The following is an 11,976-nucleotide window of genomic DNA, read 5'->3' as shown; positions in this document are numbered from 1 at the left end:
GGCCATTTAAAATCATGCGTGGCAGTTAACTGCCTTTTACTTCTAAGTCAATATGCATAAATACTGTTACACAATTCTAAACTGTATTCTTGAACAAACTACTGAAGGTGCTTTGTGAAAATAAGAGCTCATAGTTGTACAAGAGAAGCATTAAATATAGTTTTTAATCTCATGTAAGAATAATGTTAAACAACAAGTGATCTTAATGCACTTTTATCTTTTGCTTTTTTCCCCTGGAAAATGCCCGGCAAGAAAACATCAGTAAGAAAGCATATACAGGCAGAGGTCAGCATTAATTAAAGATTAAAATATATTTTAAATTGTTTTTCTTTCACTTACTGCTTAAATTGATAACTGTAGGAAGCATGAACATAAAAATTGAAAAGAATTCCACTAGAATGTTTGACAACTGATATCTGGAATCTGCAGCTGAATCATGAGTCAATTTTTGGTCTGGCCAGAATGTAGTAGCCCGTTCCTCCCAAGTCCTTCCTCGTAAAACTAGAAGACCTGCACTTACCACAACAGACAAGCATAGGAAGACTCCAGCATAGGTGGCAAGAAGAAGGTGAACTGGCCAAGGACCTGGGGACTTGAGGAATGTTTTAGCCGCGAGTTCTCTGGGTTTCCTTATTGCCATCCATATATTCCAGACAGGGCGCTGCCGAAGCCTCCAACCTGGAACTGCTGACAGGAAAGAAGAAAAAAGAGAGGGGGGAGGCTTTAGGAAAAAGCCTTCTCCTCCTCGCCATAGGAGTGCCCGCAAACAAAAGGGTGGCCCCGCAGAACACCAGCCAAACATCAACTGAAAAGCTGCACCTACCCCACCGTGTGGGCAAAGCAGAGCGAATCTTCCACCCCACCTCATCTCTGCGGCGCAGAAGCAGGCGGTGGTGCCTGGACAGCCCCAGCCTGTGGTGTCGGCAGGGTTGAGCAGGGAGCTCATCTTCCACCTTCCATCCAGCAGAGGCAGGTATGGTGCTTTGATATCCCTGCTGGGGTAGTGTTAGTGGGATTCAGTGGCAGAGTGAGCTTCCACCCGCACCTGGCAGCAGCAAGATTTAACCAGCTAGGTCAAGGAAGAGCTAGTCACCAGTCAGCTTCCCTGATCCTTGGCGGCACCACGGCCCAGCATGATGTGAGCCTCCATCCGCACCCAGCATCAGTGTTCTGCCCTCTGTAGTGTGTTGAATGGTGACCCCCAAAAGGTACATCCTTGTCAAATCCCTGGAACCTTGAATGTGACCTTATTTGGAAAAAGGATCTCGGCAGATGTAATTAAGTTAAGGACCTCAGAATGAGATCATCCTGGATTATCAGGCTCTAAGTCCAGTCACAAGTGTCCTCATAAGAGATGCACAAAGGAGAGACATGTGGAGAGGAGGAGGCCATGTGAAGACAGAGGCAGAGATTGGGGTTGTGCGGCCATAAGCCAAGCAACACCTAGAGCTTCCAGGAGCTGAAAGAGGCAAAGAAAGATTCTCCCCTAGAGCCTTCAGAGGCAGTGTGGCCCTGCCGACACTTTAATTTTGGACTTCTGGCCTCCAGAACTGTGAGAATAAAGTTCTGTTCCTTTAAGCCACCAAATTTGTGGTAATTTGTTACGATAGCTATAGGAAACTAATATACCCTCACTGGTGTCAGCAGGGCTCAGTGGGAATCTGGGCCTCTGCTCCTAGCTTGCATCAACAAGGTGAAGCAAGGTGTGGGACATGGGGTCAGTCAGCACTCCACTTCCCCTTTCCCTCCCTGGTGTCATCGGGGCCCAGTGGGGAGCTGAGCTTATATTTGCACTTGGAGGCAACAAGTCTATGCAAATCAGTGCCCATTTTTGCCAGCAAGGGGAGCTGAGCTGCCCCCTCACATCTGCAATGAGGGTCGGTCAGTGCTCTACTTTCACCAGGGTGGTGAGAGCAGGGCCTAGTGGGGAGCTGAATGTACATACCCACCAGTCCTCGCATTACACCTCAACTAGGAGACTGCCTGCTGAGATGGAAGGTTCAATAGGATCCAGAGTCCTTTGCAAAGGAAAGAAGAACATCAGAATGGGTAAAAAGAGGTGAAAATGTCAAATGTCATATGCTATTCTCAGGAGTATATTAAATCACATTTGATGGTCGACAGCGGTACAAAAGCAATTCATTGGAGGAAGGACAGCCTTTCAGCAAATGGTGTTGGAGTAACTGACATCCAAAGGCCTAATCCTGCACTTTGTACAAAAACTAACTCAACATGGAACATGGGCTTAAATGTAAAACATTAAACTACAAAACTCCTAGGAGGAAAATCTTCAGAACCTACAGCTAGGCAGAATTCTTACACTGGATACCAAAAGTATGATCCATATAAGGAAAAATAGCAAATTAATCTTCATCAAAATTTAAAATGTATGCTCTAAGAAAGACCCTAGGAAGAAGTATTATGGAAGGTGTCATCTGTAATAACGAAAATCCTATATAACGCAAAAGTTTGAAGGTAATACTGTCATCCAAGTAATATGAAAAATAAAAATAATTTAATTCTAAACTTAGATTTTTCTTTAAATATTTTAAATCTTTCTAATCATGCAGCTTTCCTAATAATTTCAGATATTCAGACATTACTGGAATTACCAAAACAAAATGTTTATATTTAATCAAATGAAATGCTTATTCCCTATGCACCTTCTAATCTTGGATCTTATCTGTGATGTTGGACATATAACATTAATGAACCAGAACTGTGCAACATGATTATATCAGTTAAGAAAATATTTGGGTGCAAAAAAAGAGGACTTTCAGAGAACATAAATGTTGAGAGGTTTATTGCTCTCACACAGGAACTCTGGGAGTGTGCAGTACAGAGCTAATAATAATTGGGACCGGGGAGGCTCTTTACATCACTCAATTCTGCTTCGATTGTAGCTTCTGTCTTTCTGTCCCAGTGGCACTGTCCCAGGGTTCCAAGCAGGACAAAGAAGGGTAAAAGCTAAAAGACATTTTAGCTGATTTCATCCTGGTACGTAGCCTTTTTGGAAACCTCCACGTTCAATCCAAGATGTTCACATCTCATTAGCCAAGAGTGGAACACACGGCCAGACCTGGCATCTGAAGGTATTCTAGCATCTGTAGTAGAAAAAGAAAAAGGGAAGTTCTACTGGGGTGCAGAAATAAAATATTACAACTTCTACTTATGTTCATTTTTTTCAAACAATCAATTCCTAATATATGCTGTGTACCTTGCCTACAGTGTCACACTTCACCAGTTATGAAAGGGTCCTGAGACATATTATAAAAGACATTCTGAGGAGTAAGAATAAGTTCAACAATGTGGAAGTTTTGAAAGTGATCGTTGGCTTTCAGTATATTTTGACAAATTGGGTTTCCTAGGGTTACAGTTAAATTGATATAGTTTTAATGAAAGAAAAACCCTTGGAAAATGGAGAAGTGAATTTAAAAGATTTCTATAAAGAAACTAAGGATTGAAAATGCAAATAATGAAAGCAAAAACGAGAATATAGCAGAGCTGACATTTCATTAATGTGAGATCTTTGCAACATTATAAAGTAAACAATAACAATATATGTAATTAGATCTCATAAGAAGTTAGAAAAATTATCAAGACTATTTGAAATATAAAATTGCATCCACTGTCAACGAAAATGAGCTTCATCCTAAATGTCTTTCATGTCTTAAGATATCTAACAACAATAGAATAAATTTATAATTTTAAACTATGTAAAAATAGAAGTACATTGAATTAAATATACATTTTGGTCAAACAGTAGGTGAGTATTAAAATCAGTATTTGTCCAAATCAAGGCCAGCTCCTATTATCACCATCATAGAATGAACTGGGACATAAGGATAAATCTGAAGTTTTATCAAAAAATATGTATTATAATTTTGTTTAAAATTTTTAGAAGTCTATATTTTCAAGTTTGACGAGAGTGTGCAGGGAAAAATAATTTCTCAGTATTGTCAGCTTCTGGACTATACCTACAGTCACTATATTGTACCCCTTCAATACACAGGCTCAAGTGGCACACATAATGATATTACTAACTCCTTTGGACATAAAATCTGGGAAAAGTTTCTTCAGTTCTGTGAGTTTCAAAACGAACTTTGGAGGCTTCTCTGGTGGCGCAGTGGTTGAGAGTCTGCCTGCCGATGCAGGGGACACGGGTTCGTGCCCCAGTCCGGGAGGATCCCACATGCCACGGAGCGGCTACGCCCGTGAGCCATGACTGCTGAGCCTGCGCGTCTGGAGCCTGTGCTCCGCAATGGGAGAGGCCACAGCAGTGAGACGCCCGCATACCGCAAAAAAAAAAAAAAAAAAGAACTTCAATTTAGGATTCATAGCTTTGGCAAACCTTAAAATTCCTTTAGCAAAATGGCAGTCTACAATAATCACTTTAATAAGTTGCTTTAAATTTTATCCTCCAGTTGAAGGTTGTTTGGGGATTTAATTGGTTGAACAAAATAAGTTGTTTTTCACTAACACTTTTTTTCACTAACACTTTTCTCACATACTTTATCTTTTTCATAAATCAAGATGACTTATATATACTATTGTAAATTATTGTATAACTATTGGTTGCCACAATAATGATGTTTAATAGACAACCATAAAACCTCAGAGGCATACAATTAACTTTATTTATCTTAAGTCTGGCAAACGGCTGTGGGTCATCCGAGAAAGGATGGCCTGGGCTGGAACAACTGGAGTGACGTAGCTCTGCTTCGAGTCTCCATCCTCCAGCAGCCTTGCCTGGAGGTGGAAAAAGACTAAGTGTTTTTCAAGTCTAACATTCCATTGGCAAAGCAAGTCACTCCGCCAAACTTGTAATCCTATATAAGCAAAGAAATAGAATCTGCCTTTTTAGTGAAACTGTAAAGTCCCATGGTAAAGGAGTATGAATACAAGAGGTGAAGAAGTGAGACCATTAATTCAGCTGATCTATGACATTTCACCGTCTGGTCATAATCACATTCCTTCCACATGCATGATATACTCACTCATTCCCAAGACCCACAGAGGTCTCATATAATCACAGTAACAGACTTCAAGTCTAGAAATTTGTGATATATATCAGGTCCAGATGCAGCTTCTCTTGGTCCAAAGACCTATGAAATAAAAACAAGTTTCCTAGCCCTCTGCCTCAACACACACGCAGCCAATATACAATAATAAAAAAGGAACAGGATAACCACAGTGAATAGTCCCATTGGAAAGGAGGAAGAATGGGAAGCATAGAGTCACTGGTTCATAACAATTCTGATATCCCACTGGGCCTGCCATTCTGACCATGGGGAAATGCTCCCTGATTAGACCCAACCCTGCTCTCTGGGAGCTGCTCCCTGACTCATTGTTCTCCAGCTTTTTGTCACACTATCTGAGATGCCCTCCTTTTCCCATCACCCTCCTTTATTCTTTGTGAAGAAATGATCCTTGTTAGCAGCTGAATAACTTTCTCAGGATGCTTCCTACCCCGAAAGTCAAGAGCCCAGAGACCTTTGTATAGCTTGACCCCTCTTGTCGTCCAGGCAGTTGGTGTTTTTGCTAGTAGTACTCTCTTTAAAACTTTTCAGCTTTCTGTAACTGTCTGGTTATGGTCCATTACATATTCAAAAGCCACACCCCCATAACTGGTATCAACATATACTTCTCTAGATTTTCCTATGGCTAATTTTGGATCTGACTTCTGTGCAACCACACCCTTAGGCTTTTGTCCACTTCAGAAGATCTCAGCACCACCTTAACTCTCTCAGAAGTCTTATCAAAATATCTGATAGTCACAGTGTTCATTTGATGTTTGACACATGTTCACATCTCACTTTGAGACTTTGCTAACTGGGGTGGCTGGAGATAAGATGACAAGTTTTCCAATTTAGCAGTTCTGGCTCTCTATATTACCTTTAACTTCTGCTTGCAACCTAACCATCTTTTTTTTTTTTTTTAAAGTTCAACTCTTTCTTGTACGTAGTATATTCCATGTAGCTAAAAGCCACCAGGTGGCGGTTTCTACATTTTGCCTGGAGATAAACTTGCCCAAACCCAAAAGTTAATTAGGTGTATTTTCTCTTTTCCAAGGTACCATAGGCAGCTGTTTTATCAAATGTTTCATGAAAGCTTTTTAATAAAGCAGTTTCCTCATCATTATTTCAACCTCTGCTAACAGTTTTCTCAACTCCCTACTGAAGCCAATACCATATTTTCAGGGTTTTGTTGAACAGCTCCCCACTTGTATGTATTAACTTTTGTAGTAATCTATTAACAAAATAATGCCACAAAACGACACATTTTTTGTTGACTCAAGGATATGTGTTCATCATAAAGTTATCAAGTATTTGTACTCTTTCAACATTCATATTAACTGTCAATCTCTTTCCCTACTCAATAACTGAAAATTGTTCATTGTTTTTAATATAAAATTAATAGCTTTCATAATTATTGATTACCGCAATAATAAGCACTCCTTGGCGTGAGCCCTCCCAGAGTCCACGATGAGCCCCAACAAAGAGCCCAGGTAGTATCCAGTGTTGGGTTGACTCAGGCCAAACAACCAACAGGGAGGGAACCCAGCCCCACCCATCAGCAGACAAGTGGATTAAAGTTTTACTGAGCTCTGCCCACCAGAGCAACAGCCAGCTCTACCCACCACCAGTCCCTCCCATCAGGAAACATCCACAAGCCTCTTAGATAGCCTCATCCACCAGAGGGCAGACAGCAGAAGCAAGAAGAACTACAATCCTGCAGCCTGTGGAACAAAAACCACATTCATAGAAAGATAGACAAGATGAAAAGGCAGAGGGCTATGTACCAGATGAAGGAACAAGATAAAACCCCAGAAAAGCAACTTAATGAAATGGAGATAGGCAACGTTCCAGAAAAAGAATTCAGAATAATGATAGTGAAGATGATCCAGGACCTCAGAAAAAAAATGGAGGCAAAGATCGAGAAGATGTAAGAAATGTTTAACAAAGATCTAGAAGAATTAAAGAACAAACAAACAGAGATAAACAATACAATAACTGAGATGAAAAATACACTAGAAGGAATCAACAGCAGAATAACTGAGGCAGAAGAATGGAAAAGTGACCTGGAAGACAGAATGGTGGAATTCACTGCTGCAGAACAGAATACAGAAAAAAGAATGAAAAGAAATGAAGACAGCCTAAGAGATCACTGGGACAACATTAAATGCAACAACATTCACATTATAGGGGTCCCAGAAGGAGAAGAGAGAGAGAAAGGAGCCGAGAAAATATTTGAAGAGATTATAGTCGAAACCTTCCCTAACATGGGAAAGGAAATAGCCACCGAAGTCCAGGAAGCACAGACAGTCCCATACAAGATAAACCCAAGGAGAAACAGGCCGAGACACACAGTAATCAGATTGGCAAAAATTAAAGACAAAGAGAAATTATTGAAAGCAGCAAGAAAAAATGACAAATAACATATGAGGGAACTCCCATAAGGTTAACAGCTGATTTCTCAGCAGACTCTACAAGCCAGAAGGGAGTGGCATGACATATTTAAAGTGATGAGAGGGAAGAACCTACAACCAAGAGTACTCTACCCAGCAAGGATTTCATTCAGATTCGATGCAGAAATCAAAAGCTTTACAGACAAGCAAAAGCTAAGAGAATTCAGCACCACCAAACCAGCTCTACGACAAATGCTAAAGCAACTTCTTTAAGTGGGAAACACTAGAGAAGGAAAGGACCTACAATAAACAAACCCAAAACAATTAAGAAAATCGTCACAGGAACATACATATCAATAATTACCTTAAACATGAATGGATTAAATGCTCCAACCAAAAGACAAAAGCTGGCTGAATGGATACAAAAACGACACCTATATATATGCCATCTAAAAGAGACCCACTTCAGACCTAGAGACACATACAGACCGAAAGTGAGGGGATGGAAAAAGATATTCTATGCAAATGGAAATCAAAAGAAAGCTGGAGTAGCAATACTCATATCAGATAAAATAGACTTTAAAATAAAGAATGTGACAAGAGACAAGGAAGGACACTACATAATGATCAAGGGATAAATCCAAGAAAAAGATATAACAATTATAAACACATATGCACCCAACATAGGAGCACCTCAATACATAAGGCAAGTGCTAACAGCTCTAAAAGAGGAAAGTGACAGTAACACATTAATACTGGGGGATTTTAAGACCTCACTTACACCAATGGACAGATAATCCAAACAGAAAATTAATAAGGAAACACAAGCTTTAAAAGACACAATAGGCCAGATAGATTTAATTGATATTTATAGGACATTCCATTCAAAAAAGGCAGATTACACTTTCTTCTCAAGTGCACATGGAACATTCTCCAGGATAGATCACATCTTGGGTCACAAATCAAGCCTCAGTACATTTAAGAAAATTGAAATCATATCAAGCATCTTTTCTGACCACAACGCTGTGAGAATAGAAATCAATTACAGGGAAAAAAACATTAGAAACACAAACACATGGAAGCTAAACAATACATTACTAAATAACCAAGAGGTCAGTGAAGAAATCAAAGAGGAAATCAAAAAATACCTAGAGACAAATGACAATGAAAACACAATGATCCAAAACCTATGGGATGCAGCAAAAGCAGTTCTAAGAGGGAAGTTTATAGTTATACAAGCCTACCTAGAGAAACAAGAAAAATCTCAAATAAACAATCTAACCTTACACCTAAAGGAACTAGAGAAAGAGGAATAAACAAAACCCAAAGTTAGCAGAAGGAAAGAAATCATAAAGACCAGAGCAGAAATAAATGAAATAGAAACAAAGAAAACAATAGCAAAGATCAATAAAGCTAAAAGCTGGTTCTTTGAGAAGATAAACAAAATTGATAATCCATTATCCAGACTCATCAAGAAAAAGAGGGAGAGGACTCAAATCAATAAAATTAGAAATGAAAAAGGAGAAGTTACAACAGACACCACAGAAATACAAAGCATCCTAAGACACTACTACAAGCAACTCTATGCCAATAAAATGGACTACCTGGAAGAAATGGACAAATTCTTAAAAAGGTACAACCTTCCAAGACTGAATCAGGAAGAAATAGAAAATATGAACAGACCAATCACAAGTAATGAAATTGAAACAGTGATTAAAAATCTTCCAACAAACAAAAGTCCAGGACTAGATGGCTTCACAGGTGAATTCTATCAAATATTTAGAGAAGAGCTAACACCCATCCTTCTCAAACTCTTCCAAAATATTGCAAGGAAGGAAAACTCCCAAACTCATTCTTTGAGGCCACCATGATGCTGATACCAAAACCAGACAAAAATACTACAAAAAAAGAAAATTACAGACCAATATCACTGATGAATATAGATGCAAAAGTCCTCAACAAAATACTAGCCAACAGAATCCAACAACACATTAAAAGGATCATACACCATGATCAAGTGGGATTTAACCCAGAGATGCAAGGATTCTTCAATATACGCAAATCAATCAGTGTGATACACAATATTAACAAATTGAAGGAGAAAAACCATATGATCATCTCAATAGAGGCAGAAAAATCTTTTGACAAAATTCAACACCCATTTATGATAACAACTCTCCAGAAAGTTGGCATAGAGGGAACTTACCTCAACATGGTAAAGGCCATATATGACAAACCAACAGCAAACATCATTCTCAATGGTGAAAAAGTGAAAGCATTTCCTCTAAGATCAGGAAAAAGACAAGGATGTCCACTCTCACCACTATTATTCAACATAGTTTTGGAAGTCCTAGCCACAGCAATCAGAGAAGAAAAAGAAATAAAAGGAATAGAAATTGGAAAAGAAGAAGTAAAACTGTCACTGTTTGCAGATGACATGATACTATACATAGAGAATCCTAAAGATGCCACCAGAAAACTAGTAGAGCTAAACAATGAATTTGCTAAGGTTGCAGGATACAAAATAAATGTACAGAAATCTCTTGCATTCCTATACAGTAATGATGAAAAATCTGAAAGAGAAATTAAGGAAACACTTCCGTTTACCACTGCAACAAAAAGAATAAAATACCTAGGAATAAACCTACCTCGGGAGACAAAAGCCCTGTATGCAGAAAACTATAAGACACTGATGAAAGATATTAAAGATGATACCAACAGATGGAGAGATACACCATGTTCTTGGATTGGAAGAATCAATATTGTGAAAATGACTATACTACCCAAAGCAATCTACAGATTCAATGCAATCCCTATCAAATTACCAATGGCATTTTTTACAGAACTAGAACAAAAAGTCTTAAAATTTGTATGGAGACACAGAAGACCCTAAATAGCCAAAGCAGTCTTGAGGGAAAAAAACGGAGCTGGAGGAATCAGACCCCCTGACTTCAGACTATACTACAAAGCTACAGTAATCAAGACAATATGGTATTGGCACAAAAACAGAAATATAGATCAATACAACAGGATAGAAAGCCGAGAGATAAACCCATGCACATATGGTCAACTAATCTATGATAAAAGAGGAAAGGATATACAATGGAGAAAAGACAGTCTCTTCAATAAGTGGTGCTGGGAAAACTGGACAGCTACATGTAAAAGAATGAAATTAGAACACTCCCTAACACCATACACAAAAATAAACTCAAAATGGATTAGAGACCTAAATGTAAGACCAGACATTATAAAACTCTTAGAGGAAAACATAGGAAGAACACTCTTTGACATAAGTCACAGCAAGATCTTTTTTGACCCGCCTCCTAGAGTAATGGAAATAAAAACAAAAATAAACAAATGGGACCTAATGAAACTTCAAAGCTTTTGCACAGCAAAGGAAACCATAAACAAGACGAAAAGACAACCCTCAGAATGGGAGAAAATATTTGCAAATCAATCATTGGACAAAGGATTAATCTCAAAAATATATAAACAGCTCGTGCAGCTCAATAGTAAAAAAACAAACAACCCAATCCTAAAATGGGCAGAAGACCTAAATAGACATTTCTCCAAAGAAGCCTTACAGATGGCCAAGAAGCACATGAAAAGCTGCTCAACATCACTAATTATTAGAGAAATGCAAATCAAAACTACAATGAGGTATCACCTCACAGCAATTAGAATGGGCATCATGAGAAAATCTACAACAAATGCTGGAAAGGGTGTGGAGAAAAAGGAACCCTCTTGCACTCTTGGTGGGAATGTAAATTGATACAGCCACTATGGGAACAGTATGGAGGTTTCTTAAAGAACTCAAAATAGAATTCCCATACGATCCAGCAATCCCACTATTGGGCATATACCCTGAGAAAACCATAATTCAAAAAGACACATGCACCCCAATGTTCATTGCAGCACTATTTACAATAGCCAGGACACAGAAGAAACCTAAATGCCCATCGACAGATGAATGGATACAGAAGATGTGGTATATATATACAATGGAATATTACTCGGCCATTAAAAGGAACGAAATTGGGTCATTTGTAGAGACGTGGATGCATCTAGAGACTGTCATACAGAGTGAAGTAAGTCAGAAAGAGAAAAATATCATATATTAACGCATATATGTGGAACCTAGAAAAATGGTACAGATGACCCGGTTTGCAGGGCAGAAATAGGGACGTAGATGTAGAGAATAAACGTATGAACACCAAGGGCAGAAGGCGGCGGGGGGTGGGGTGGGGGTGTGATGAATTGGGCGATTGGGATTTGCATGTATACACTGATGTGTATAAAATGGATAACTAATAAGGGGAAAAAAAAAAAAGATCACTAGTGGGAAGCAGCCGCATAGCACAGGGAGATCAGCTGGGTTTTTTGTGTCCACCTAGATGGGTAGGATAGGGAGGGTGGGAGGGAGATGCAAGAGGGAGGGGATATGGAGATATATATATATATATATACATTTAGCTGATTCACTTTGTTATAAATCAGAAACTAACACACCATTTTAAAACAAATATAGTCCAATAAAGATGTTAAAATAAATGAATGAATGAATTTTA

The sequence above is a fragment of the Globicephala melas genome, chromosome 13, assembly GCF_963455315.2.
Source record: "Globicephala melas chromosome 13, mGloMel1.2, whole genome shotgun sequence".
Lineage (NCBI taxonomy): Eukaryota > Metazoa > Chordata > Mammalia > Artiodactyla > Delphinidae > Globicephala > Globicephala melas.
Note: the sequence above shows the minus strand (reverse complement) of the source record.